Here is a 7,500-nt window from a genome sequence, read left to right on the forward strand (position 1 = left end):
ATTGAAGAAGACTTGAAACTAGAGATTGAGACATAAACTCATGTTTACAATGTTTACTGAGGTAATAAATCAAGAGAGAAGTAGAGTCATTTTCTATAGACTTCTATACAACCAGAGGAGTCGCCCCCTGGTGGACTTTTTTCGACATGCTATACTATGACTTTTTTCGACATGCTATCCTGTGACTTTTTTCGACATGCTATACTATGACTTTTTTCGACATGCTATACGATGACTTTTTTCGACATGCTATACTTAGACTTTTTTCGACATGTTATACTATGACTTTTTTCGACATGCAATACTTTGACTTTTTTCAACATGCTATACTATGACTTTTTTCGACATGCAATACTTTGACTTTTTTCGACATGCTATACTATGACTTTTTTCGACATGCAATACTTTGACTTTTTTCAACATGCTATACTATGACTTTTTTCGACATGCAATACTTTGACTTTTTTCGACATGCTATACTATGACTTTTTTCGACATGCAATACTTTGACTTTTTTCGACATATTATACTATGACTTTTTTCGACATGCTATACTTTGACTTTTTTCGACATGCTATACTATGACTTTTTTCGACATGCTACACTATGACTTTTTTCGACATGCAATACTTTGACTTTTTTCGACATGCTACACTATGACTTTTTTCGACATACAATACTTTGACTTTTTTCGACATGCTATACGATGACTTTTTTCGACATGCTATCCTGTGACTTTTTTCGACATGCTATACTATGACTTTTTTCGACATGCTATACGATGACTTTTTTCGACATGCTATACTTAGACTTTTTTCGACATGTTATACTATGACTTTTTTCGACATGCAATACTTTGACTTTTTTCGACATGCTATACTATGACTTTTTTCGACATGCAATACTTTGACTTTTTTCGACATGCTATACTATGACTTTTTTCGACATGCAATACTTTGACTTTTTTCGACATGCTATACTATGACTTTTTTCGACATGCTATACTATGACTTTTTTCGACATGCAATACTTTGACTTTTTTCGACATATTATACTATGACTTTTTTCGACATGCAATACTTTGACTTTTTTCGACATGCTATACTATGACTTTTTTCGACATGCAATACTTTGACTTTTTTCGACATGCTATACGATGACTTTTTTCGACATACAATACTTTGACTTTTTTCGACATGCTATTCTATGACTTTTTTCGACATGCTATACTTTGACTTTTTTCGACATGCTATACTATGACTTTTTTCGACATGCTATACTATGACTTTTTTCGACATACAATACTTTGACTTTTTTCGACATGCTATACTATGACTGTTTTCGACATACAATACTTTGACTTTTTTCGACATGCTATTCTATGACTTTTTTCAACATGTTATACGATGACTTTTTTCGACAAAAAAGTCATCGTATAACTATGACTTTTTTCGACATACAATACTTTGACTTTTTTCGACATGCTATACTATGACTTTTTTCGACATGCTATACCATGACTTTTTTCGACATGCAATACTTTGACTTTTTTCGACATGCTATACTATGACTTTTTTCGACATGCTATACCATGACTTTTTTCGACATGCAATACTTTGACTTTTTTCGACATGCTATACTATGACTTTTTTCGACATGCTATACTTAGACTTTTTTCGACATGTTATACTATGACTTTTTTCGACATGCAATACTTTGACTTTTTTCGACATGCTATACTATGACTTTTTTCGACATGCAATACTTTGACTTTTTTCGACATGCTATACTATGACTTTTTTCGACATGCAATACTTTGACTTTTTTCGACATGCTATACTATGACTTTTTTCGACATGCAATACTTTGACTTTTTTCGACATGCTATACTATGACTTTTTTCGACATGCTATACTATGACTTTTTTCGACATACAATACTTAGACTTTTTTCGACATGCTATTCTATGACTTTTTTCAACATGTTATACGATGACTTTTTTCGACATGCTATACTATGACTTTTTTCGACATACAATTCTTTGACTTTTTTCGACATGCTATACTATGACTTTTTTCGACATACAATTCTTTGACTTTTTTCGACATGCTATACTATGACTTTTTTCGACATACAATACTTTGACTTTTTTCGACATGCTATTCTATGACTTTTTTCAACATGTTATACGATGACTTTTTTCGACATGCTATACTATGACTTTTTTCGACATACAATACTTTGACTTTTTTCGACATGCTATTCTATGGCTTTTTTCAACATGTTATACGATGACTTTTTTCGACATGCTATACTATGACTTTTTTCGACATGCTATACAATGACTTTTTTCGACATGCTATACTTAGACTTTTTTCGACATGCTATACTTAGACTTTTTTCGACATGTTATACTATGACTTTTTTCGACATGCAATACTTTGACTTTTTTCGACATGCTATACTATGACTTTTTTCTACATGCTATACTATGACTTTTTTCGACATGCAATACTTTGACTTTTTTCGACATGCTATACTATGACTTTTTTCGACATGCTATACCATGACTTTTTTCGACATGCAATACTTTGACTTTTTTCGACATGCTACACTATGACTTTTTTCGACATGCTATACTATGACTTTTTTCGACATGCTATACTATGACTTTTTTCTACATGCTATACTATGACTTTTTTCGACATGCAATACTTTGACTTTTTTCGACATGCTATACTATGACTTTTTTTGACATGCTATACCATGACTTTTTTCGACATGCAATACTTTGACTTTTTTCGACATGCTATACTATGACTTTTTTCGACATGCTATACTATGACTTTTTTCGACATGCAATACTTTGACCTTTTTCGACATGCTATACTATGACTTTTTTCGACATGCTATACCATGACTTTTTCGACATGCAATACTTTGACTTTTTTCGACATGCTATGCTATGACTTTTTTCGACATGCTATTCTATGACTTTTTTCAACATGTTATACTATGACTTTTTTCGACATACAATTCTTTGACTTTTTTCGACATGCTATACTATGACTTTTTTCGACATACAATACTTTGACTTTTTCGACATGCTATTCTATGACTTTTTTCAACATGTTATACGATGACTTTTTTCGACATGCTATACTATGACTTTTTTCGACATACAATACTTTGACTTTTTTCGACATGCTATTCTATGACTTCTTTCAACATGTTATACTATGACTTTTTTCGACATGCTATACTATGACTTTTTTCGACATGCTATACTTAGACCTTTTTCGACATGTTATACTATGACTTTTTTCGACATGTTATACTATGACTTTTTTCGACATGCTATACGATGACTTTTTTCGACATGCTATACTATGACTTTTTTCGACATGCTACACTATGACTTTTTTCGACATGCTATACTATGACTTTTTTCGACATGCTACACTATGACTTTTTTCGACATGCTATACGATGACTTTTTTCGACATGCTATACTATGACTTTTTTCGACATGCTACACTATGACTTTTTTCGACATGCAATACTGTGACTTTTTTCGACATGCTATTCTATGACTTTTTTCGACATGCTATACTATGACTTTTTTCGACATGCTATTCTATGACTTTTTCGACATGCTATACTTTGACTTTTTTCGACATGCTATACTATGACTTTTTTCGACATGCTATACTATGACTTTTTTCGACATACAATACTTTGACTTTTTTCGACATGCTATACTATGACTGTTTTCGACATACAATACTTTGACTTTTTTCGACATGCTATTCTATGACTTTTTTCAACATGTTATACGATGACTTTTTCGACATGCTATACTATGACTTTTTTCGACATGCTATACTATGACTTTTTTCGACATACAATACTTTGACTTTTTTCGACATGCTATTCTATGACTTTTTTCAACATGTTATACGATGACTTTTTTCGACATGCTATACTATGACTTTTTTCGACATACAATACTTTGACTTTTTTCGACATGCTATTCTATGACTTTTTTCAACATGTTATACAATGACTTTTTTCGACATGCTATACCATGACTTTTTTCGACATGCAATACTTTGACTTTTTTCGACATGCTATTCTATGACTTTTTTCAACATGTTATACGATGACTTTTTTCGACATGCTATACTATGACTTTTTTCGACATGCTATTCTATGACTTTTTTCAACATGTTATACTATGACTTTTTTCGACATACAATTCTTTGACTTTTTTCGACATGCTATACTATGACTTTTTTCGACATACAATACTTTGACTTTTTTCGACATGCTATTCTATGACTTTTTTCAACATGTTATACGATGACTTTTTTCGACATGCTATACTATGACTTTTTTCGACATACAATACTTTGACTTTTTTCGACATGCTATACTATGACTTTTTTCGACATACAATACTTTGACTTTTTTCGACATGCTATTCTATGACTTTTTTCAACATGCTATACTATGACTTTTTTCAACATGTTATACTATGACTTTTTTCGACATGCTATACCATGACTTTTTTCGACATGCAATACTTTGACTTTTTTCGACATGCTATTCTATGACTTTTTTCAACATGTTATACTATGACTTTTTTCGACATGCTATACCATGACTTTTTTCGACATGCTATACCATGACTTTTTTCGACATGCAATACTTTGACTTTTTTCGACATGCTATACTATGACTTTTTTCGACATGCAATACTATGACTTTTTTCGACATGCTATTCTATGACTTTTTTCAACATGTTATACTATGACTTTTTTCGACATACAATTCTTTGACTTTTTCGACATGCCATACTATGACTTTTTTCGACATACAATACTTTGACTTTTTTCGACATGCTATTCTATGACTTTTTTCAACATGTTATACGATGACTTTTTTCGACATGCTATACTATGACTTTTTTCGACATGCTATACTATGACTTTTTTCGACATGCTATTCTATGACTTTTTTCAACATGTTATACTATGACTTTTTTCGACATGCTATACTATGACTTTTTTCGACATGCTATACTTAGACCTTTTTCGACATGTTATACTATGACTTTTTTCGACATGTTATACTATGACTTTTTTCGACATGCTATACGATGACTTTTTTCGACATGCAATACTTTGACTTTTTCCAACATGTTATACGATGACTTTTTTCGACATGCTATACTATGACTTCATTCGACATGCTATACTATGACTTCATTCGACATGCTATACTGTGACTTTTTTCGACATGCTATACTATGACTTTTTTCGACATGCTATACTATGACTTCATTCGACATGCTATACTATGACTTCATTCGACATGCTATACTGTGACTTTTTTCGACATGCTATACTATGACTTTTTTCGACATACAATACTTTGACTTTTTTCGACATGCTATACTATGACTTTTTTCGACATACAATACTTTGACTTTTTTCGACATGCTATTCTATGACTTTTTTCAACATGCTATACTATGACTTTTTTCGACATGCTATACCATGACTTTTTTCGACATGCAATACTTTGACTTTTTTCGACATGCTATACTATAACTTTTTTCGACATGCAATACTTTGACTTTTTTCGACATGCTATACTATGACTTTTTTCGACATGCAATACTTTGACTTTTTTCGACATGCTATTCTATGACTTTTTTCAACATGTTATACTATGACTTTTTTCGACATACAATTCTTTGACTTTTTCGACATGCCATACTATGACTTTTTTCGACATACAATACTTTGACTTTTTTCGACATGCTATTCTATGACTTTTTTCAACATGTTATACTATGACTTTTTTCGACATGCTATACTATGACTTTTTTCGACATGCTATACTATGACTTTTTTCGACATGCTATACTTAGACCTTTTTCGACATGTTATACTATGACTTTTTTCGACATGTTATACTATGACTTTTTTCGACATGCTATACGATGACTTTTTTCGACATGCTATACTTAGACTTTTTTCGACATGTTATACTATGACTTTTTTCGACATGCAATACTTTGACTTTTTTCAACATGCTATACTATGACTTTTTTCGACATGCAATACTTTGACTTTTTTCGACATATTATACTATGACTTTTTTCGACATGCAATACTTTGACTTTTTCGACATGCTATACTATGACTTTTTTCGACATGCTATACTATGACTTTTTTCGATATGCTATACTATGACTTTTTTCGACATACAATACTTTGACTTTTTCCAACATGTTATACGATGACTTTTTTCGACATGCTATACTATGACTTCATTCGACATGCTATACTATGACTTCATTCGACATGCTATACTATGACTTCATTCGACATGCTATACTATGACTTCATTCGACATGCTATACTGTGACTTTTTTCGACATGTTATACGATGACTTTTTTCGACATACAATACTTTGACTTTTTTCGACATGCTATTCTATGACTTTTTTCAACATGTTATACGATGACTTTTTTCGACATACAATACTTTGACTTTTTTCGACATGCTATTCTATGACTTTTTTCAACATGTTATACAATGACTTTTTTCGACATGCTATACCATGACTTTTTTAGATACTTAGAGACTTTTTTAGAGACTTTTTTAGATTTAGAAGATAGTGGAGCTCCACATAAAGAATAAATGTGTGTTGTCATGGAACATGAACCCAGAAGTGAGACAACAGAGCTGCACTGTGAAGCGTGAGTCAGCTTCAGTGTTTCCTCTAACTGAGGGGTAAACTGGGTGTGTTGTTTACTCGGGATAAACTCGCCTGCTAATGTGAGGAAATAACACGGCGGCCATGTTTGTCCTCGTGCGGCCTTCCTCTGCTTACTTCATGCTCATTATGTGTGTTTGTGTTCCATGAGGAGCGGCTGTGGTGCCGCTGGCTTCCTGCCAAACCTTCGCCCAGTTGCAGTTGGCAGCACTCGAACACGGAGCACCTGTCGGCTCGGACAGAGCCGCTCTGTTCACCTGAGAGGGAAGAGGAGGAGTCAGGATGACGTGGACCGGGAGCCAAAGCGACCACCAGAGGCTCAGCGAGGAGATCTGTGAGCAGGAACCGGAACCAGTTCATGGCCTGGTGTCACTGCTCTCGTCTTCATTGTGTTACAATTAATACTTATAATCACGCAATAATCTGAAAATGGTGACGAATGAAAAGAGTTTAAATGAACGTTCAGACGAAAGATCTTCACTGAAAAGTCCAGATTGATTAAAATGTTCAGAATCAAAACTGATGAAAGATTCCCGTTCAAAGAATTCAGTAAAGTCTGTTTGATCATTTTAATGTGAAAATGAATCATGAAATTTAACTTATTATTTTGCCACTTTGGACAAAAGCGACTTTAAAATCAACTCAATGTTTCGTATTTTTAACACTTTCCTCAGAGAAAATGAATCAAATCAAGTATTAATAAACCCTTC

Source organism: Melanostigma gelatinosum (assembly GCF_949748355.1).
Source record: "Melanostigma gelatinosum genome assembly, chromosome: 22".
NCBI lineage: Eukaryota > Metazoa > Chordata > Actinopteri > Perciformes > Zoarcidae > Melanostigma > Melanostigma gelatinosum.